This window comes from Delphinapterus leucas, chromosome 12, assembly GCF_059928025.1.
Source record: "Delphinapterus leucas isolate spDelLeu-1000000601 "Yukka" chromosome 12, BTC_Dleu_Yukka2, whole genome shotgun sequence".
Classification (NCBI taxonomy): domain Eukaryota; kingdom Metazoa; phylum Chordata; class Mammalia; order Artiodactyla; family Monodontidae; genus Delphinapterus; species Delphinapterus leucas.
Window position 1 is genome coordinate 40,148,592 of NC_143140.1, and position 24,320 is coordinate 40,172,911.

The 24,320-nt window shown below is 43.0% G+C and overlaps 1 pseudogene; it reads right to left on the reverse strand.

Annotated features, from left to right (window-relative positions):
* Positions 1-8,274: 8,274 nt before the first annotated feature.
* On the reverse strand, positions 8,275-14,051 carry LOC149747864 (uncharacterized; annotated as a pseudogene).
* Between the last annotated feature and the right edge of the window lie 10,269 nt (positions 14,052-24,320).

The following is a 24,320-nucleotide window of genomic DNA, read 5'->3' on the forward strand; positions in this document are numbered from 1 at the left end:
TAATTAGAATATAAAGGATGTTCCAGTAATTTTGTCTCAGCGACAGCAAAGGGGCCAATGTCCTGCTGGTGTATGTGCTAAAAGCTGTAGCCCTTCTAAGCACAATCAGCTGGAATTGCTATCTTCTGGAATTGTCCAATCACTAGCAAAACAGAGGCTTACTTATAAAACTTAGCCATCTGCAGTGATCATTCCTTGTATCTAATTCTCAAACGCCATCTCTGAAAAGAAAAGCAGTTGTAAAGTTTGTAAGTTTGGGGAAATAATTTTGTAATATTTTAACTAGTAATTATGCATGGACACAAAAATATGTGATATATACTATATAATGTGGTGCTTTACATGTTAGAAAGTACAAAATCTTTGTAATTAAATCAGTTACATTTTGCATAATACTTGTGGGATAATAAGACTTCATCAGTAAATGTTAACTTGATTACATGTACAGAGACTCTCTTTCCAAAGAAGGCCACATTCACTGGTTCTAGGTAGACATGAATTTTGGGGAGACACTATTCAACTCAGTATATCTCAGTTCTATGATTTTCTCTAGAAATGTTTATTAGTTGGGTCCATATATCGAGTGAGTTTTAATCAGGGCAATACTTATAAAAAAATTATTATGGTACCACTTCCTGTACACATTAACTTTAGCCAAGAATTATTAAATTAGTTCTTTTAGTGATTTTTGCTAAATGAACAAAATTTGTCTCTTTTTGTAGAACTATTTGTCTTCAAGTTAGATTGTGAGTTTTGCATGTTTCCAATGACTTGGAATGAAAGATCAAAGCAAAGAACTATATATTTTTTGCAGCTCAGCTTTTAATTTCAGAAATGTTTCATCGTCTGGATAATGGTCAAACTCTGGAGGGCTGGGTACTACTCCCATTCTACCAGTGACTATAATGTGATCCTGGGTCTGTCAAGAAACTATCACTTTCTAAAAATTTCAGCACCTCATAGATTTCAAAATAAATTCCTGCTCCAGAGTTTACAAATGAGAAAACAGAAGCATACAGGAATTAACTGGATTACCAAAGACATTATAATTAAATAGAGGTTCAGTTGGTGGAACTTGTAGTGCAGTGTTGTTTTTGCTATGCATACAATTGTTCTAAAGCTTTTGCTCCTTATTTATAAAGTGAGGAGAATATAACCCATGACTCTCTTTAGTGGTTGTTATAAGTATAGAATGGGGAGAAATAAATAAAAGAAATTTGCAAATCCTAGCTTAGCCCCTCTTTTGGCTTAGACCATTTTCAATAATTCTGGCTACTGACATTTGGATCTTGATTTCTAAGTCCCTTATTATAGTGAAATAAATAAAGTGAAGTGCATATAAACATGAAACCTATGTCTTACTTTAAAATTAGTAAATATTGGAAAATATTATAGAAATTACTACATTTCTTGTGTTTTATCCCCCCAAATAGCAATTTCTAACGATCAGATATCATCAGAGATGTTTCCCTATCACGACTTTGTTTCTTCTATTTTCCTAATTATATATGTATCTAGTATTGTAGAAATAACTCTAAAGTTAGCAATTTGTCAGCCTAGAAGAGCAAACAAAATATCAGGGACAGTGTGTTTGAGCACATTTCCAGTTTGTAAACAAGTCTTGGTTGGATAGCTCTGTTTGTGAAGTGGAAATGTGGTCAACAGAACCTTAGTCCCTACAGTCCACAGAGAAGGCTAAATCTGCTTCTGATTCTTACATGATCAACTTCATAAAATATTGATGCAGCTAAGTGATGCATTGCTGTTCATCTCTTTGTACTCAAATTTCACATGTGTTTACAAAAGGACACTGATCTGGAAGCAGATCAAAACAGTTACATATTAAAAGTTGGTGGGGACAAGAGATTGCAAAATAAAAGTTTATTTTCCAAGTCTCACACTTTCCCTTTGTGTACAGAGCCTGGACCTACATTTTGATCCTAGCCTACTGACTGGTCATTTTCTTTTCACTTTAAGCTTAATTTACAGAATTAAAAACCATAACTGAATTCTATTACCTCTGCTGCGTGCTCTCCAACAGTGCACGTCCAAACAAGCCCATGGCAGCCCTAATCCAGCAGCCCGTGTGATCCTTTGGTCCGAAGGTATGTGAAAGGTAGGAGGTCAGCAGTATCCATATCCTTAATGAATGTCAGCCCTTGAAGCTGGGCTCACCTGCAATAAGAGATTCAAAACTGCTAATTAGCATCACTACATTAAAGTAGAGGAGGAAAAACCTATTGGCATCCTGGTCAGTCCCTCTATAACAGCTTTCTACAGCATGGATAACCTCTCCAGGCAGGGTTCATTAAGGAAACAGTCTTAATTCTGTATCTGACAACTGCTTTTATGATATACTGAATCAATCAGAATGTTTCAGTGCTGAATGAAAATTAAATATAGAGCCCTATTCAACCTTCTGAACCAGTTTACAAAGTTTGCTTGAATCCTATGACATATTCAGGTGAACTCTATCCTATCATTGGAACAACCCATGAACACAATGTTCTTGGAGGGTGCTGGACAGCTATACAGTCAGAAAGTTAGTATAATAGTTGGCAGGTATAGATTCTCATATAGAAGGAACAACTAGGAAGGTATTATGTATTATTCTTACGGACGAATGGTTATTACCAGAAGTGTTTTTATCTTTAGTTCTCACTTATTGCAAGAATTATGCTCTTGGCAAAGGATATCCTTTGGTTTCTGTTGAGAACACCCTTAAGGGATCAGATCAAGTTCTGGGGGTTTCCTTGGACTCTAACAGAAGAGCCCTCTGCTTGCTTTTAAGCTGGCTTCCCCTCTGAGAGGTCACTGCTTCTGATTTCTGGCTCCAGACAAATCGTTTTCTCAGGGGGTTTCTGAGGGAGCAAATCTGCTCAACCCGAGTTGCTCCATATTCTCCTGCCCTCCATATTCCCAGCCTAAACTGTTGGGCTTTATCCCTCACAGTTAATAACAACATCTGAAACCCTCAGGATAAGAGACAAAGAGCTGGGGCACATACTGCTTTATTCCGCCTGCCTCCTTTGATGTGCCAGCAAGAACAATAAACTACAAAGTTTTGAATCCCAGTTTTGCCTTCACTAGCTGTGTGTCCATAAGCGAGTTACATACCTCTCTGTTTTAGTTTTATCGTCCTTAAAATACTAATTATATATTTGAGAAGACTATTCAAAGAGTCATATGTGATATTTTATATGAAAGTGTTCTAAAATAGAGTAGGACTTATATAAATAAGAGTTTTCTTCCCCGAAACCTTGCATTAAGCTTCCAAGAAAGAGTAGAGACTAAGGGTAGGTGGGGAATGGTCCTGAGGATTTGTGTTTGGCAGTTCCTTCATGATCTGACAAGTTAGATCCTGTGCTTTGAGGAAACATGTCCCTGTGTGCCTTATCTCATCCAGAGTGGACCCCCCTCTCTACTTGTCTATACACCTAAAGATCTTCATTGCCTTTGCATGGTTTCTTCCCTCCTTTGTGCAGGTGGGATGGGGAGTCTAATAAAAAATATTTTCTAGTACAATGCCTCTCTAAAAGATGCCACTTGTGTGCAATACACTCCTAATTTTATATCAGTGCTTTCTACAAAGGGAGGAACAGGAATATCATGGTCTTGGTAATAGGAGTTACCACGTGTCTTTAGAAATATCTTACAAAGTATTGGACTTCCCTGGTGGCGCAGTGGTTAAGAATCCTCCTGCCAATGCAGGGGACACGGGTTCGAGCCTTGGTCCGGGAAGATCCCACATGTCGCAGAGCAACTAAACCCATGCACCACAACTACTAAGCTGGCACTCTAGAGCCCTCGAGCCGCAACTACTGAAGGCTGCGCGCCTAGAGCTCCTCAACAAGAGAAGCCACCACAGTGAGAAGCCCGCGCGACGCAACAAAGAGTAGCCCCCGCTCGCCGCAACTAGAGAAAGCCTGCGCAAAGCAACGAAGACCCAACGCAGCCAAAAATAAATAAATTTATTAAAAAAAAAAAGAAATATCTTACAAAGTATATTGCCTACATTTTCCCTCGTTGTTTTTTTCCTCTAAAACACAATAGGCATTTAACAAATACTTGCTAAAAAAAGAAATAAATTAGCTAGGGGTTGAAGAAGGACTTGGACATTTAGAGATTGGTGAGGGAAAGGGGTAACAGTAGTGAGGAGGCAGCGCCGAGACAGTACGAGGTAACCTCAAGAATCTAAAACTTATATTAGTACGAAGGGTGAGGGAGACTGTTTGAAATGCTCACGCATTTGTAAGTCATTCAAGTAGAATACTTGAGAAGTACTATGGTTTTGGTATTATTTCAGGAGTCCAGGCAAAAGTGAAATGACTGAGTAAGCTTTGACACTGAGAAAGTTGGAATTCATTAAATGTGGAAGATGCTAAATGAAAACAGGTTTACACATGAAAAAGTGAACTGATTTTTTTTTTTTTTTTTTTTTTGCAGTACGCGGGCTTCTTACCGTTGTGTCCTCTCCCGTTACGGAGCACAGGCTCTGGACGCGCTAGCCCAGCAGCCATGGCTCACGGGCCCAGCCGCTCTGCAGCATGTGGGATCTTCCCGGATCTTCCCGGACCGGGGCACGAACCCGTGTCCCCTGCATCGGCAGGCGGACTCTCAACCACTGCGCCACCAGGGAAGCCCTGAACTGATTTTATAAAAGCAAATGATTCACTCATTTCAGGTGACTTGGAGGTCTCATGGACTTGTTGAGTCTGGATACGGTCTTATCCAGTATAAAGAGGATCAGTCTTATGTCCTAGGTGCCCAGTGAGATGGAGAAAGTGCACTGGAGGAGGTACTTAGATCTTTCTGCCACCCCTTCCTCCCTGGGGGATGGAGGGACATCTCCTCTAGGAAAAATAGCAGGCAAAAGCCTCGAGGGTTCTGAGGTCCAGCAATCATGACCTTCTCTGACCCACACTTTCACAGGCAGAAGTAAAAACAGGGTCCAAGAACAAGCCCACCCCACACATAATAGAAGCCGGCACCACCGTATGCCTTGAAGACCATTAGGCTTAACCCCAACTTGCCTTTTCTCCCTATTTATAGTAGTCCTTACAAGAAGCCTGGGGTCTTCCAGGTCATCCTGTATCACTTCTCATCTCCAGATTGCTATGTACATCTCCAAATCCAAAACCTTTCCACTGTTCCCCTTGGAACTTTTAGTGTGGACACCAGGTATCCAGTCCTGGAACTGTCCTTAACCCACAATGGGACTGTGAGTAAGTTTGTTTGTTTAGATTTCATCATCTGTAAAATGATGTTGTTGGACTAGATTGGTGGTTCTTAGCCTGGGGTTGAGGGACTCATCAGCCCACAATGAGCTTCAGGTGCTACATGCATCTCCTATTGTTGTGTGCAAAATTGTCAGGCTGTGTGCACATGTGTATGGTTTTTTTTTTCCCCTCATAGAAAGATTTGCGACCCTGAAATGGAGTAGAAGTCCTTGAAGTTACTTATAGTCCTAACTTCATATGATTCTAAGTTTTGAAAGTGGATGGCAGGATACAGGCTGACGTTGCTCTGCACGGCTAGAATGCAGTCTCAGTTCTGCCACAACCTGAGTAAGTCACTCCTCTTTTCTTACTTTGGTTTATATCGCTTGTAAAATGAAGGCATTGGCCTAGGTTATCCAAAATATTATTTTCCAATTGAAGGAATACAGGTAATTCAAACAAACCAGACCAACAGTAAGAAACAAAACCTGGAAGTAAGTAAGCCTGGGAATTCACACTGGTCCCTGCTGGGTCCTTAGGAGTCAGAATCCCAGACATGCTAATGTTCTAAGAGCACTCTGAGAGGGAAGATGGAGAGGTGGTTCCTGCATACGATTCTAGATGAGGGACTCAGTGACCTTCTCAAAGGTGGGAGGTCAGGTCTTAAGGATGACTGGGAATGGATAAGAAAAAGATTCACCGCCTCCTCCAAAGAGACTTGGGATCTGATTCCTCGTAAATCCTGAAATAAATTATGGAAAAGATCTCACAGTGTTGGAGAATTGTTTTTGAAGGTTTAAATGGGTGTGTATAGACTAAAGCTCCCTTGTTAGTTTGCTTTTCTCATTAGGGTCCAGATAACATTTTATTTAGAAAATGGATTTGTCAACAACGTGCATAATTTTGATTTGTTCCACTTTCCTCCCAGCTCTCTCCTCCTGCACCTCACGCTCTTGCTAGCGCCTGTTATTTCTCTCTTTATAAGTGTGTCCTTTGCTCTGGAAAAGAAATTCACGACTAGGTTGGAAAAGAAGTTTATGACTAGGTTCTAAGAACACACACATAGCACTTCGAGGAAGTTGTCTGAACCCTCTCCTTCCCCAGATACAATGTGGTCTTGGGGACAACAGGGTGGAAAGTGGAAGACGAGCCAGTAATCCCTTCATTCTTTCATTCAGCACCTACTACATGCCAAACCCTATGCTGATCACAAAGTCAAATGAGACACACTCTCAGAGTCACACCAAAACAAAGCTGGATGCCTTCACCCAGGGATTTGCACTGGAATCTACTGTGTCCAGTGTTTTGCTCCTCCCTCCCTGGAAGTGGGGAGGCCAGTTGTATGACGACAAGGAGAGTGTCTTTGGCCAGTAGACAAGTTGTCTTCATTACTCCTGTGGGGGAATGGGATTGAATGGGGTATTTTTCTGGGCCTGGCCCAAACTTGGCTGTGCCTGGAGGGCCCATTAGGCTGCAGGTCACAGCAGCTGGATCCCAGGCGCCCAGAGCCGGTCACGCGTCTGGGCTGCCCGCTCCACGAGGTACAATGGAGTCATTGACTATTTATTTACTCCGTACAATAAGGCCGCTGTTGACTTAATTACGGGAGCCTCCCTGCCACCCCAGGGATCTTTAAATGACTAACGGACTCTACACTGCCACTAACTCATCTCTCCTTAACCTCTTTAAGACCCGAGTCTCCCCTACCTGGTCCGGCGCAATAGGCATGTAGGGAGCTTGAGAGCCAGGAGTTGGTGACCCAGAGGGTAGACTGGTGCTTTTGCTTGAGAGCCGGGGAGGGTTTGTCAGGACTGAGTTTCTGCGAGTTTCAGGGCTGGGCTGAGTCAGGCGCTAGCCCCAGGGAGTGGAGGGCGGCAATACTGCGTCAGGCGCGGAGGAGGGCTTAACTCTACCAGGCCTGCAGGGAAGAAGCAACAAAAGGACAAACGCTTGTCTCCAGCCCAGACGACCAGTCCCTGGGGACACAGAGTCTCTCTACTTCCCCGGCCTTGGGAATTAGAAACTACAGTGTCCCCAGGGATGAGGGCAGCTCGAGGACTCAGGAGAGCCACGGGATCTCACCTGGCCCCTTCCTTACACAGCCCGGTTGAAATTTGTTCCCCGGCCGAGCGCGCCCGGCCTGTTTCCGCTCAGCCTCGCTTAAACCTCCCAGCGAATCGCTGCTCGCCAACTTCCTCTGGGGGCAACTTGTAAAGTCTCTGCTCTAGATAATAGTGTAGGGCCGAGGATAAAATAGCAACGGTATTGAATAGATGTTGACTTTTCCGACCCAGAGGAGCGGAGATAGGGGATTGTTTGCAGAAGCTAATCGTTTCTACTGAGAAGAACGGGGAGCCGGGTGTGCTCGCCGCCGGCGGCCCCTCCCTGGAAGACGGGTTGCGGGAAGACTAGGGGACTTAGGCGCCCTTCCCCAACTCGGGCCTATTTAAGAAGTCTTCTAGACTATAGAATCTAGAGAAGGCCGCCTGGCCTGGAATGCTCCCCAGTCTTCTTTCTCCAACCTTTGAGTCTGCGACCAACCGGTTCGGTGCCCACCAGATCTCAAACCCAACTCCTTTCTGCAGTTCATTTGGGAGGTCAGGGACCTGGGAGGAAAGGAGGCGTCGGCCATTAAGGCGCCAGACCGGCACAGAGACTGTCCGCAGACCCTCCCGCCCCCAGCTCCCTCCACTCGGGAGTGTCCCTTTCTGTTTTTAGAAACGAAGGCAGGAAGAGGGGCGCCGTGACTCCAGACGTCTCAGGGGGTACAGGCAGCAAGTGGGTGCACTTGAGGTAGAGGTGGGGGTGAGGCGCAGGTCAAGTTCTTTCCCGTGGACTTCAAAGGGAAATGGCAGTAGTTGGACTAAGAGGGCCACTTTGAAGACTACCAGCTGCTCCTCAAATCCTGGCAGCTGAGAAGTTTCGTTGCCATGGTTTCGGAGAGGCATGAAAACCACCACCCAGAACCAAACGCGCTCGGGCTACTTATACGTGTTGCCAACCACCCAGAGCCAGGCAAATTCCTTGGCGATTTGCATCACTCCCTAACCAAGCATCACATTCCCAGTCGCCCCATCTCAGAGTAGGCAGGGCTGTACGCTGGGGACGAAGTCCAGGCCGGGGAGTTCATAACGTGCAAGTCTGTGTGGGCGCCCAGAATTTTCGCACTTTCGCTCCTGCGGTCCAGGGGCGAGCGCTGCGCCCTGGTGGCCGCGGCGGCCCAGAGCGCGCCGGGGCCGCGGAGAAAAGAGCGCGGCGCCTTTAAAGCAAGAGGCGAGGAACCCCCGCCAGGAGGCGTGTCTGTCTCCGCCGCCGCCGCCGCTGCCGCCGCTCCACGGTCTCCGTCTCAGCTGCCGCCGTCACTTGCGCTCGGCGCCCGCGGCTTCGCTGCTCCGTCCGGGAGCCGGAGACTTCCAGCTCGACCTCCTCCGGCTGCTCCTCCCCGAGGACCACCCTTCCCCCTCTCCGTCCACCTCACCCCCTGCGAAAGGTAAGGGCTTCCCTCGGTTGGGCTCCGCTCCGGGCTGCCTCCTGAGGTGTCTGTTCCCACGAGGACAGGAGGGACCCGGCGTGGGCGAGGGGCATTTTCCGCCTGGAGAGGAAGAAGGCGAGCAGCGGCGCGGCGGAGCCGGTGCGCTCGGGGCACCCGCTGGACCGAGTCACTGAGAGCGGCTTTGTCCCGCTCGCTTAAGCCAATTCCCCTGCAGGCGCTCGCGTTCTCCTCATAAAATAATAAGTGGACGGGTCAGGAAGTGGCCTCAGCTACTGGGACTCACGCGAGGCTAAGAGAGACAGATGGCAAGAAGCTGTGTGTCTGCCTGCGGGTCTGACAAACTCCCCAGCCTTCCTTCCATCTTCCCATTCTTCCATTAACCATGCTCCCTAGTTCCGTGCTGAGGAAGTACAGACATTCATTTTGTCCGGTGCCAGTGTTGAGAGCGTCTGAAAAAACTCGGAGGGCGTCCCATTAGGGCGAGGAGAAAAGTATCACCAGGGTGGATCACAAACGTCAAGAACTTTTAATGACTCTCACCCTACGATATTTTTACCTTCAAGGAGTTCTTTGCTAAACAAGGGGACCTAGCTGAGCCTTTCTAATTTAGGGACTAAGGGATGTTAGACAACTTACTACTACTGCTATCCTTTTGGTAACGCACAGATTACCTTCTATCATTTCTTCATCTTCATGCTGTAAGTATTATGTCATCAGAAGTTACCTTATGGATTAATGATTATTTTAATTTCACGAGATGATTGATTCATTTGGATCTTAGTTTGTAGTTTAGTTACTGGAAGATAGGCACTAATATTTCAATCTTGATTTGTCTAAGTTCATTACCTTGTAACTTTTTATAGAAACCATTCCTGTACTCACCAAGGCAGTTTCCAATGGCCCTAGGAACTTATTAATTAAACGAACAAAACGAAACACACTGAATAAAGTGTTAGAGAAATAAGTGATGCTAGAAGTCTTACCTGCTTGTTTTCTTCTATTCAAACCCGTTTAAGACTGCACAGCTCTGAAATTAAAAAAATAAAAATAAAAAAAGATTCCAGGTCATGTAATCTATGCTAATTCAGTTTCTTAATTAAGATACACTTCTTTTCGCATCTAAAAATTAAAACTGTAAATGTCATTAATCATCAATGCAGCAGAGTGTTGGTGGAACAGCTGAAATGTGTTCAGAATCACAAGGGATTGCATAGCATAGCATTCATAGTTAGGAAGGGTGAAGTGCAAATACGCAACAGTGTGGTTTTAACTGATATGAGCTCTGACATTATTCTCTGGCACCTCTAATGCCATGGATGAACAGGCTGTTTATTTTAGCTTAGCTGCAATACAACAGGCCACATGTGTGGAAGAATAGGTCAGGTGTTAACTATAAGATGAGGTTTCTCAAATGTCACACAACAGCAGGACTTCAGTGACACGTCAAGTGGAATTCTTAAAAAGAATTCCATGTGAAAAACTTAAATATAGATATAACATGGAAGAACCTTTGAAATTGAAGTTGTCCTGGGATATGTATTTGCTGTTTCTTGCAAAAGGTTTAGGCATTGTCTATTGAAACATTGTGCTGTAAGGATTATTACACATTTGTACATGCCCCAGCAGGTGGCAGCTAACTAGAATAAGATCAATTTTCACTGGGAGGATAGAAAACTAAAATTGCTTCTCAAGTAAAGGTGCCCAAGAATAAGAGGTCATTAGTGTCAGTAAATATAAAAATAGAGTGCAAGATGAAGCTAATGACTTTTTGTTGCTGTTGTTGGAACAAGCTCTGCATGAACATGAAATGCATTTTGTTCTTTGCTAATTTATCATAGGCTTGATATCTCTTCATGTCAGCCTTCTATGTGTGTGTGGTTTTTTTTTTTGAGGCTTACTTATAGACATAGCTCCTGTGTGTGCATGCATATGTGTGTGCATTTGCAGTTTGTCATCTCTGCTTTGACCTTGGAACCTACAGAGCTTTGGCTTCTAGAAATAAAGGTTGCCATATGGTTAAAATGAGAAAAAAAGCAAATGAAACCATGGAATAAGGTGTGTAAATCTCATTATTGCTAAATATATACGATTGTCTGACATCAAACAGTGGGTTTGTTTGTTTGTTTTTTCCTTTGAGAAAGGAGCAAATGACAAATTTAAAAATGAGTTAAATCTGGTCAGTGAATACTATATAATGACTCTATCAATCCTTCATATTGCCCCAGAACGATGATGTATGGTATCAGTATTGTGGAGAAACTTGTAATAACTTCACAATTGCCTTACTATAAGGCATCTTCTACACCACCAAATCATTTTGTTGTAGTATTGGGGAGGTAATTTTAGGGTTTTTGTTGTTGGTTTTGCCCTGGGAGTGAGTGAAGTTTAATGAGAAAGAATGAAAATTAATCTGATAGCTCTTGTAACAGATGGAAATCTGGAGGTGGAGAATTCTAAAGCAATAACTAATTGTACATTTTAGAAATGTCTTTAGCCACTGAACATTGACAGCATTATTCAGTATTCTGAATTTTGGTGGTCTTTCAGGCAATTTTCTGTACTGAGAAACAAGAAGTTTAGTGCTCATAAGGGAACTCACAGTTAAAGTAAATGGCTTTTGTAGTAGTATGCCCTGGAAAGGGATGGCTATTAGCACATCCTGGGTATGCTAAGCAGTCCCAGTTAAGTCACACTGAAATATACACACAACACAGCTGACAAAATAGTCCTTCTGACAATGTGAACAATGCAATAATTCAAACTCCCAGAATCTGTACAGCAGAAATATGCACACTGTCACTTCAAATGGCACATTACCCATTCAATGTACTACTTTCAAGGTACTGCACCAGAATAAATTGACGTGTGGAGTGCTGTCCGCGGTACTGAAGAAAGGTCGTCTCCTGTCTTGCAGAAGTTCAATTGGACAGGTGGAGTTGCTGTCTGTGGTGTTGAAGCCTTTCGGATTAGCTGATGGATGTAAATGAGCCTAATTTAGCATATGTGCAAATTGGTTCTTTGGGGACCAATTAATAGTAAGAAAAATTTGTGATAGACTTTTTACTGCTTAATTTACTGTGTAAGAACTTCATGAAATTAGAAGCTTGATCTTTCACTTTTCAACTAGACACCCAATAAATAATCCCACAAAAACTAAATAATTTAGAATGCTAGTTTTAAGTAGAAAAGCTACAACTGTAACGTCAGATGCCATTATGTTAACAGAATACATGAACAAGGAGTTATGTATGGTACATCTTGTTTTCTGAAGTTCAATTAAATGACAACCAGACTTCAAAACTGCAGTATTTTGATTAGTCACAACAGAGCATGCTATTTTCAGGTAGTAGATATCAATTATATTGACGGATGAAAACATAAGAATATTTATTGTTGCCCTGGCAGTCATTATTATCTCTGCAATGATCAAAAAGAAAAGGAACAAATAGAATGGAATAAATGAGACAGCAAATACAAGACAGGACATGTTGGGCTGTACATGCTTTACAAGAGGTATTTTAAACATGGACTGAAGGAGTCGCTAGATACCCTTGGTTTCAGCACAAGGTGTTCCTTTTAAAGTGCTCAAATAGTCAAATTATTTGATTGAATTGCCTGCTACATTGCAGAACTAGCCATTCATGATACTTATTTTTGACACTGCAGTTATGCCTCCATCTTAAAAAAAAATCAATGCCCACTTAATGCCTTTGCAAAATGTAGGTTTATTTTCAAATCAGCATTTTACAATATCTTAAGAAAAAATAGATTTAAAATAGATTTAAAAATTTTTGCTATATGGAAGAAATAGTACTCATATCGCTCCTTACTTAAAATTTAGATATTCTTTAAATATGATATGATCTTACAATTTTTTCATAAGGGTTAACCTATCTGGAAGAAATAGTACTCATATTGCTCCTTACTTAAAATTTAGATATTCTTTAAATATGATATGATCTTACAGTTTTTTCATAAGGGTTAACCTATGCTCTGTTAGTTGGTTATGAAAAAGATTAATTTTAAGATACAGGTCCAGCAATTTGCGTTTTGTGCTTCCTGATCACTTAAAAATATTAATATATAGTAATATATTTATCACTATCCATCTTTGTTTCACTTACTAATGTAAAATATTAGGATTGGATATTTTAATCTATATGCATGGAGGACAGCATATTACCTGTTTAAATAGTAAAATATATTTTTATGTTAAAAGAAAATATATTTCTGTACTTTTTTTCTTGAATAAATTGCTACTTGTGAAAGCCAAGACAGTCACTGTCTGGGGACTCTGAATATTCTGATCAGAACACTAGAAAATAATAAGGTATTTTTAGACAAAACTGTGCCACTCAGTGTTGCTCAAGCTATGATTCCATATTTTAGAAACAGATATTCAGAAAACCAAGTGAGAAGAAATTTGGACATAAATTATTGAAGCCTTTGGAGTTTGCTGCACCCATTCAAATATCATTGTCTTTTAATATATGCACAATTACTTTAGATAAGGTAAAAATGGGTGGGAAATATGATTCCCTCCTTTTAATTCAACATTTTCCCCCCTAAAAGGCCACTTGCAGAAATCTGTTTTTATTGCTGGGTAGTAATCAAGGAATGTCCCACTTAAGTTTTTAGAGACTATCTTCACCTCTCCAATTGTACTTTAATCTATATTAATTCCTGGGCAGAATTTTAAAAGTATAAAAAGACCCTCTTTCAGCCTGAAAACAGTTTCCATTTGCAGTAAATTCCTCCATGTTAGACCACTTCCTTTTTTTTACAACTCCTAGGCAAAGTGACTTTGTCTTAGCTTGTCGTTTATTAAAATTCATCAGTTGATATAGGAAGTCCGCTTGCATACATCCGTCACTACCTTAGTAAAGACTCTTACTGGAAATAAATGCACTTTTTTTCCACGCAGATAAATCCGACTTCTTCCTTGCAGCTCAAGGTGGGCGACCAGATCGGTTGCATAATAGATGTTGGGAAGCTCGCTGGCAGGAAGCCTTAAGAGGCAAGCAGCTATCTCAATTTTTCTCACTTAATCTTGGCTTCACGTCAGAAGCTGTGCAGCAGTGCAGTAGAATAGGGCCTGGCAAAACCTTTGCAAGCAAAGCGCCTTTTGTGCTGGGACTGTGGCTCGCTACCGACGCCTCAGCGGTTTCCAAGGCTGGGCTTCCTATTGATTTTCCTCCTCCTTTGCTTTCCCAGGCTCGCGCGGCCGGACATTGTGGGTGTGCGTGCTGGATTTCTCCCGGATGCTTCCCGACTAACATGGATGTCCCACCATCCCTTGCAGTGGAAGGTTGCTCCTTGGCGCAGTGAGTGAAGAACATGCAGCGATTGCTAATGGGTTTGGGAAGCAGAGACTCCTTTCTCTGTCTGTGACCATGCCGTGATCGTGTCTGCGGCCACCACTCGACGCATCCTCATTCCTACCCGAACCGGGAGCCTAACGCTAGATCGGGGAAGTGGGTGCCGCGCGTGTGGACACAGAAACACCATGAAGATTATTTCCCCGATTCTAAGTAATCCAGTCTTCAGGCGCACCATTAAACTCCTGCTGTGCTTACTGTGGATTGGATATTCTCAAGGAACCACGCATGTATTAAGATTTGGTAAGATTCCCCATCCCTCTCCATCGCCTGGTATCCAGCTCAGAGGCAGCCGGATGTAAACAGGCGTGTTCGCTCCTCTAGGCGGGTGGGCTTCGTGCATTTCGACCCCAGGGTTTGAAAGGACCCACTGTGCTTTTCATTTCTTTTCTCCCCACCCCACCCCTTTACTGAAAAAAAAAAAAAAATTAGCCGCGGGAGGGTGAAGTGAGTGTCAGTGTGTGGTAGTGGTGGCTGCGTTGCGTCCCCATGGTAGCCGGTCTCAGAGACGGTAATGACGCTGGGGGTACGGCCACCGCCTCTGCTCCCTCCTGTCTCCCCGGGAGCCTCCCGGCTTGGCCCGCTGCTCCTTCCCCAAGAACGTGCGCGCTGGGGCTACACGCCTCTCAGATGGCCCGGCCAATGAGTTAATATGTGGTAACTCTTTGGCAAGTTGGCGTCTGTCCGCTTCCGCCTGGGACCTGGGCAGGTCCGCAAGTGAAAGGCGCTAACCGTTTTGATTTGTCATCAGAGAGCCTTTTCGGTTCATTCTACCGGTTTTTCCATCCCTGGTGCCTTTATGGGTACGCGGAGCTTTTAAAGATATTGTTGTAAGGCTGAAGGCTCTACTTAACAAGGGGAGGCTGCTGTTTGAGAGAAATAGCGTCGTGAGGGAGAGTTTTTGTTTGTTTTAAACTTGTGAGTCCTCCTCTCACAGGTTTCTCACTGAGCGTCCTGGACTAATAATACATGATGACCAGTGGTGACTGGGGCGGAGGGAGTCTGTGTATGGGAGTCTAAGTCTGCATCTTTATTTCACTTATAGCATGATTTAAAAAAGCCGAGGTGGCCGTTCTATATGAGGGGAACCCATTGCTTTCCTAAGGAATCAGGTTTCCTTGGGGCTCGAAGGAAAATCTAAACATGAGACTCCGGTGGAAACGCTGGTCAGAAGATTTGCTTGGAGGAAATGAAGCGTGGGCAACGCTCAGCCGCTTTCGATGGCCAATGGAGTTTCAGTAGGAGAACTAGTCAGGGAAAGTTCCCTTAAGTAGATAAGAGCCAGAGAGGAGAAAGCCAGCAGGGTAAACGCTCCCACTGTGGGTGCCTCCTTTGACAGTTCGAGTGGATTTAGACCAAAGAGTGCAGGAAACCGTATAATCCTGAGTATATGTCTTTGAGATAAAAGCAGATACATTAAGTCACTCAGTCAAATTTAAATCGAAGAGTGATTGCCTGTACTTCCTATTATGTCAGCAACATCTTCTCTCTTGCCTTTTTCCCATATGCTTTTTCTATAATGATAAAATTCATCATCTATCTCAGGCTTTGTGGAACCAGGGTAGGAATTCTTTCACATACTGAAAAAGGGAACCCTACCTTCCCTCCCCGACCAACACATAGACACACCTGGAGTCCAGAAGACTGGTAATGACAAGAAAAGACAATGAGTTATAACTGGATTCCTGCTGTAGTAGTTTTCCTGCTTTCTTCATGCCTTTAGATGGTACTTAAGCACGTTGCTCTTAGCAACAAGCGTCCACAGGAATGCTTGTTTCTTTGGATGAGATTAAACAGGTCCCTGTATTGCTGGAAATGTGTGTGTGTGTTCAGCTGTTCTGCTTCAAGCATGGTAAGTGCTACAGTTTGGTAGTTTTGCCCAATATTTTGAGTAGTACAACCTACTTATTTGGAATACTGAGGTGTCTTCTGAAGTGTGTTTGTGAATGAGTGCGTCTTAATGCGTTTGAGGACTGGGTGGGGGAAAAAAAGAAGTCTTGGAGCCGGAAGACTGCCACCAGTACTCTAAAGATTTAATTATTGCTGCTCTGGTCTTGCAGCATAATATGTGCTGAATCATTAGATTGTTACATTCGCTGATCATTTCATATCTTCATATTAAAAATCTTGGCGACTGTAGCAGTGTGTAGCAGCTTTCCAAAAGAGCTGACACACACACAAGAATAAATTTTCCTACACCAGTGCTTACTAAGAATGTCTGTAAGAAATGGGGGAGTAGGCAGACACCTTCCCACCTGTGCCTTGCTACCTTAAACCAACAGCCCGGTTTCTAGATAACTTGTTATTTTCTCCATTAACTTCGAACATATTCCACGTGGAGATCCATTTTCTCTGATTTCTGACCTGAGCTGTGGTGAAGGACTGTATACATGATAATCTTTGGAACATTTACCTGTTGGGGATGTTTTGATGCAATGGCAGGAGTTTTATTTTCTTCTGGGAAAAACATGTTTTGAGTGGGATGGAGATTGGTTGCGCCCATATGAGCCACTCTTGAGAAAGGTTATTTTCAACTTCAGCTGAAAAGGCGAACCAGAGCCTCATCCCAGGCCCAGTGCCTTGGACAGGAAGGGGTTGGAATCCCTGGTGAAGCAGCTGCCCCTGGGGTGCGGGTGAGACCCGCCGCCTCTACTGAGGAGGTGGCATCCAGCCCCTTCCCCACCGACCCCGGTGTGGCTGGCCTCTGCCAGCCGCCGGGCGCCTCTGCGGCGGCGCTATGGCAACCGCGGGGCCCCGCGCGGCGGCCGCCCCATCCCCGAGCCCTCTTCCCGTAGGTGGTGGCAAACCACCTGTACGGGCTCTCTGCTGGCCTTCCCCCTGCTCCCGCTAGTGCTGTGGCTTGAGCCTGCGTCCTCCTACCAACGAGTGTGGATCGGGGAGCAGCCTAGGGTGCTGACACTTGCCGAGTCCCTCGCCACCCCCGCCCATCTTCCGAGTGCTCAATCTCAATCTCTCTCTCTCTCTCTCTCTCTCTCACACACACACACACACACACACACACACACACACACACAAGCGCGCGCGCGCGGACAGATGCACTCTAGTGAAGCAAGTCTAACACTCTGGCACAATGACTCCTCTCTGGTCCCCAGGAAAACTTCCTGCAGTCGCTTCCGCGAGCGCCTGTGTCCTGGCGCCCCCTCCCATCCTGCCTGGCCTCGGGGCTGCCCACTAGGGCCTGCTACTACGAAGCCGCTTTGTAAACACCTTCTAGAGAAAGTCCCCCGAGCGCCGACCCCAGGGAGCTTTCCCGAAGCTTCCAGGCAGCCTGGGGAGATGGGGGAGCGACCTGAGGGTCAGCCAAGGGTCAGCTCCTCGCCCGCAGGCGGGCGGCGCCGCGCCGTGGGTGGGTCGTGACAGTTTCCCCGCCTTTGATCTTGGCTTGGCCCAGCTTGGCTTCTCCAGGGCGACCATCCAGCGGGCGCATTGTTGGGGGACACGGTGGATCTTGGACACTTAGAGGGTCAGTTTCCCTGCTGCAGGTCAGGTCAGAAGTCCTGGGGTCGTCGTTTTCAGGCACGGAGCCTGCGACGACCCCCGCGGGGCTCTCGCGTGCGCTCCCGCCCGGCAGCCCGCGGCGCCGAGCAATGTAAATGAGGCACCTTTGTTTCCCCGCAGCTGCGGCCCGGCCCTGCTAGCGGCTGGAAGGGCAAAGGCGCGAGCCCCAATTCCAAGGTCTCCCAGCACCACAGTGGCTCCGAGGTACTTGAACGTTTCTTTTGTTACTTTAGACACCCTTCTCTTCTCGCTCGACCTCTGCTTCTGGGAAAGCGTGGGAAGGGGTAGACGCCAGCTCCGGGCGGGGCTCCACGCAGGGCTAGCAGTCCGTCTCGGAGTTTGGGGGTTGGGCGGCCTTGGCATCTTCTTTAAGGAATCACTTCCCAAGCCACCACTTGTTTACGATCTTCGAGATAGGGTTTTCCAAATTCCTTATCTGAAATGGCAGTTAGAATGCCAAGAGCGAAGACAGGAACCCAAACTTTCTCCCAAACTCGTGGGCAGCTTCTCCGAGACAGCCCTTTCAGAGGAGCTGAGATTGTGGTAGGCCACTCATTCCCTTCAGATGTTTCGACCTAGCTTTTCTCTTCGGCGTTACAGTAGGATGGCTTTTTAAAAAGGCTTCCCAGGCGAGGTCTACCCCCAGACGCGCTCGGACCTCCTTGGCACTGTGCGCTGGCTCCATGGCACAGCGCTTAGCCACCTCCCTGCGCACATGCCAAAGGTGAAGGCCACCAGCTCAGGGCCAGCCCAGATTATAAAACCCACAGAGTGAGAGGGAACAGAAAGTGTTCCTATGGAAATCCCCCTATTTGTTGGCTATCCCATGTGCTTCCAGATAGAATCATTAGTAGCAGATGTGCTACAATATCGAGGAGTGTGAATGAATTGGCTGGGCTTAGAAGCTGCCACTCTCTACAAGATCTTAGGAAGAGATTTTTCTTCCTTTAGGTGAGGTGGGGGGGGGGGAGCGGTTTTACAGCTGGAAGCTGGAAAACTGGCTCTTGGGAGGTGGGGATGGGGGAGTAATAGAGGCTACTGTCTGAAACAGATAAAGCCCGAACACCTGCTCAGCTGAGCTCTGGAAAGCAGGGGAGGGAAATCTTTCCAAGAATCGCCAAAACAACGGCCACGCTAAAAAAAAAAAAAAAGAAAAGAAAAAAAGAAAAAGAATCTGATCTGTTTTTTTCACGTAAGTTCTCACTTATTCTTAAAGCTTCAAAGAATAACTCTGATGTGATCCATCAACGGAGGCACACTCGTTTCAGAAAATGACTTAAAAATGATCTTTTTGTCCTCTAGAAATAGCACCTCTTCTCCACCAAGACACATGGGACTCAACATGTTTTCTGGCTGTGTGAGGTTGTCTTTAAGAAGTGAACAAGGGTTTATATGTCAGTAGACATTTCTTCAGATAGACACCTTTTGCTTTTTAGCTTAATTCAAGTGATCACTGCAGTGTGTTCAGTCCTGAATTCTCAAATGACACTGTTTCAACATTTACTCAGCACAGGAAAGTTAATGTGAATTGCTCCCATACAAAGGAGGAACATAACATAAACCAAACACAGGATGTATCATTGGTTATCAGAGCCTTTTCAAGCCTATTGACCATTAAATAAAGGGTTGCCTATGATAATGATGATGTAATCTTTGATTTTCTTTTAATTATCAAAATTTCTGATAAATGTCTTGCTCTCTTGTGGTAGAAATTCAAGTGAGAGGGATTTATTTTCTCTTTCTGTTCTTAGGATTTTACTATGTTATTGTAGCTCCAATTCCATTGATTCCCTGGAAATTGTTGATGTCCATTTTTACACATCAGAGTAGAAAGTAGTTCACTGTCTTTCAACTGTAATAGCCTTAAGGCTTTAATCTACTGCATCCATAATACCTGGGGTTTGCAGGAGATCCGAAGTTTTCCTCGGTAGGATGGTCTAAAGTATTGAAATGGAATTGTTGATTGTTTTGCATTTGGGTGGTGAAGCTTTATCTTCTGTGGACTTTCAATTTGTAATCCAGTTATCAAGGTACTAGAAGTGCTTCAAATGAATCTTAAACCCTAAATCTTAGCATGAAAGGTAAGGTCAAAATCCCCTGAAAGAGAAGGAAGTAGGTGCACATCATCATTATTGATTGGTCTAGATTAAACACTGAAGAGGGAGATTTCAATCTGATAACGTCATAGGGCTTCCTGTTTTTCTTTGCTGCTTCTGCTGACAATTTTGTAAGATAATTAAATTGCCTGATTGAAGTCACGGTGGTCATGCGGCGATAAAGACCATTTGGATTTAATGGAATTTAAAACAACAGAGCACTGAACACAACTCTTACCGATCAAGAATTTTAATGGCCCATTCCCTGTGCTGACTAAATAGAATGCCCTTAACAAGTTTAATCGAAAGGGCAAGGCAGATGAGCACTATATAGTCTTTATGGTTGAAGATTGGGGAATCAAAATTATTGCTTTAAAAGACTCATTAATGCATTATCAATGTAGGTTAAATAAGCTTTCTTTAGACCTTCACCATATACTGTGAACTTAGGTTGAGGACCAAGTTTCAATAAGGAAATATTTTTAAGAGCTCACTTCATAAATGGAATTATATACCTTTCTTATTTCAAAAACAAAAGACGTGTAAAATTCTTTGAGAGGATCCAGGGTATTGAGGGTGTTGATGACAAATCCTTTCTTTTCAGTAACTGAAAAGAACAAATTTGACTTTTCTTTAAAAGTTTTGTTTTTGGCAATTTTTTCTTATAAGCAATGCTTATCTGTACTACAGAAACCTCAAAAATAATTTCAAAAAATGTTCTTCTACAGTTTCAATAGAGTCATAGGTATCTGACTTAGGATTTATGCTGTTTTTTTAATCCCGCCCTTGTTTTTCCTTAATGAAACTTATCCATTCAGGTTACCATACTTTAGTGCATTCAGGTTCCTTCTGCCCCTGGAAAAAGGGCAATGCTTTGCTTCACATTGAGAACACATTTAATGTTCTCATTTTCACATGGTGAAAGTCAAGCTTCAGTCTCTTATGGGATTGTTCCTTCCAACTGCTTCTTGCCTTGTGAAATTGTCCTCTCAAAGTTGTGTTCCTTTGATTATTCTAAAAAACCCAAACCCAAGTTTTTATATAAAAATCTCTCCAATTTTGATTGTACATAATTTTAAAAATTGTTTAAAAAATTTCCAAGTTGACCAAACCGAAAGTACTCAGCTGGTTAGGAGGGAGCCTCAGAGTCACCAGTTTTCACCCTCCTGCCCACCCCACGTCCCCACTCCTCATTGATCCCTGAACAAGTAGGCTTATTTGTCTCTTGCCTCACACCATTAGGGCCAAACGTTTTATACTGTTATGTTTTCAAAGTGACAATTAGCTTATCAGATAAAACTAATATGGTAAAACTGAATGGGAGGTTAGAGAAGACCCTTAAGATCTTTCTGCAAAATTTTTTATTTTCCATTTTATTTTTATATTTGGGCTTTGAAGCTCTTCTTCATTTACCACAGCATTCAAGTATAGCATTTTCCTATTGATTGACTTGAATCCTTCGTTTCTTTAATTAAAAACTAAGCATTCTTTTAATAGAGACAGGTCACTGGACAGCAGAGCTATGTGTAAAGATCTGAAAGGGTCTGGGGACGTTGTGGCTTTCAGATGTTTTTCCCACGGATACATGTAATTCTATCAGTCTTTCTTTTTGGTTTAGCATTTGCCCTCTTCCGGGGCCCTGTTTTAAGACAAGTATATTCTGAAAGGGAGAGCACATAGTCCCTAGACTGTAAAGTTAGGATAAGTTTATTAGATCAATCGATTCTGTCTGTGATAAAGATGCTCAGATATAAAAGAGAATTCCAGGTACTAAGGGAGTGCTGAGTGATTAGCACTGATGTGAAGGGGAGGTTGAAAAAAGAGGGAAGCCAAATGCTGTTTGATACACAGTCTTTTCTAGCTTTACTGCCAGACATTTCAATGTCTTGTAAATTGATTTTTTTGCTTGTATTAGTCCAAGTCTTTGAGCATATGTGATGATTTGAAATTAGACGTCAATGATATTCTTACATTGACATATCTCCTCCCAATCAAAAGGATCTTTAAATACTTTTCACACCCTTTTAAATCAACAAGGTACTTTTCCATCATTGAAGGAAAGCAAGTGTTTGAAAGGTGTTGCCTCCAATTCCCACTTCTATCTCCACCTCTGCCTCACTCTGAGTCCTTGACCTATCACATTGGGAATATTGCTCAGCTAAAATGATCAAATAAGCAACGCAAATATCAAAGAAGTGTTCTGCTTCAGTATCATCATAGGCATTTAGTTTATTTTATGTTGTCTTTTTAATCCTGCTCATCTTTCTACCAACGAAAGCCTCCATATTGTATTGTTTATTATACCTTTTAGTGCATTCACGCCCCTCCTTGCCCAGAAGAAATGAAATGAAAACTCTTTCAAGATGAAGGAAAACTGTCAAATCATGTAATATGTGAGCCAAAGGGACCTTTAGAGATCAAGTCTAGTATCCTAGGTTTAGATGAGTTGCCAAGAGCAGTTAAATCTCTTTTTCTGGCCACAGCTAGTTAGTGTCAGATTTTAGACCAAAACATGAATATCCTGACTGCTGGTCGAGTGCTGTTTTCCAGTGAATTATGCTATTTTTCCAGGGTAGCCTCTGATTCTCTGTGCTTTGCATCAATTTTAGGAAGAGTCAGTGGTTCTGGTAGCTTCCCCTAGACATTTGCCTCCTTTGTTTCTTCCACCTTTTCTTTCATAGAACATTATTCCATAGGTTATCCCTTTTCTTTGTCTCCTTTGTCTGTAGCTCCTTCCATCCCCCTCTCCCATGCCTGCCAGAGTATTCTTCTCCCTGTGTCCAGAACTTTGACCACATCCATTTATTCAGCAAATAGTAATTGAATACATATTGTGTGCCAGGCAAATACAGTTCTAAGACCCAGATTCTGACCTCAAGGAGTTTGTAATCCAATTAAAGAGAAAAGACATATTAAAGTATAAATTGAGTGGTGCAGAAAGTATATACAATGTTGTTTAAAGGAGATTATTGTGGGTTTGCATTTTTATAGGCGAGATTAGACTCCGGCTAGGACCTGTAAAAAAGAAAAAAAATGTGTGATAGGGAAGAAGACAGGGAAATATATCATTGGCAGAAGACTCAGAACAAGAAAAGGAATTTAGGCAGAAGTTAAGAAGGTGAGCTTTGGGATAGGGAATGGACCGGCCCTATCAGAGGATAGTTAAGGCCTTGCTTTTTCAGAGCTTTAATATTTAGGTTGTAGGGTTTCCTCTCCTGTTTGTCATCCCCTAGAAAGCAATTGAAAGTGAAAGGATGGGCTTGACTGGGGCTGCAGCAAGCAGTCAAGTGGTTTCTCAGTCTGCTGCTTACATTTGATGATGAATAAGTGGATCAAGTCTTTTCTCTGTGTTATTGAAATGGAAGCAAAGGACCCACCCTTGTCCTTGATCATTGAAACCTTTAAAAAGTTCTTGGTCTGGAATCACGGATACTTCTTTTTTTCAGATTTTTTAAAACACTTTTTTTTTTTAGAGAAGTTTTAGATTCACAGCAAAATTTGAGCAGAAGGTATAGAGACTTCCCATATACCCCTTCACCTAAACAGACAGCAGCCTCCCTGACTATCAAGTGGTATATTTGTTACAATTGGTAAACCTACATTGACACATCAGTATCACTCAAAGTCCATAGTTTACACTGGGATCCACTCTGGGTGTGCATTCCGTGGGTTTTGCTAATGGATGATGGCATGTATCTACCATATGGAGTATCATACGGAGTTTCACTGTCCTAAAAATCCTTTGTGCTCTACCTCCCCCTCCTTATCTCCCTGCCCCCCACCCCACCCCCCACCCCTCGCCACCCCAGAACCACAGATCTGTCCACTCTCTCCACAGTTTTGCCTTTTCCAGAATGTTATATAGGTGGAATCATACAGTGCATAGACTTTATAAGTCGGCTTCTTTAGCTTAGTAATAGGTATTTAAGGTTTCTCTGTGTTCCTCCATGACTTCATGGTTCATTTCTTTTTACCACTAAGTAATATGGAATCACGATACTTCTTAAGTGAAATTCTTAAATGAAATAAAGGAATATCTTTTTAACACATGGCCAGATCAAATGATTAAGCAAGGATAAGTTTTCAGTTTATCTAAAGGAGAATGCATTGGAAGACTATTTAAAAGTACCCTTAGCTTCCTTGAGGGATATAGTATATTGCCTGTAAGGCATTCTCAATGTTTTTTGTCTAATTCCAAGAGAGTTCCATTACCTGAAACTATATATATATATATATATATATATACACACACACATATATATGTATGTATATATATAATAATTGTATCATTTTATATAATATATAATAAAATTATTTCAAATCAGAATTTAAAATTAAATTAAAAACAATTTTAGTAGAATGAATTCATTGTAGTGATATTTTCTAATTCTGCATGAACTCAGGACCCCAGACCTGTATGAGCTAGGAATTTTACTCTTGACTTTGTTATCTAGTGGCTGTAAATTAGGAAAAATAATTAAATCTCATTAGGTCTTGATGTCTATTTCTGTATAATGGGCATTACTTGTTATCTAACTTCCAAGGATAATGTTGGAATTAATAGGAAAATGTATAGAACTCTGGGCTTATTGGTAGAAAAGGATTTTGGGGATTG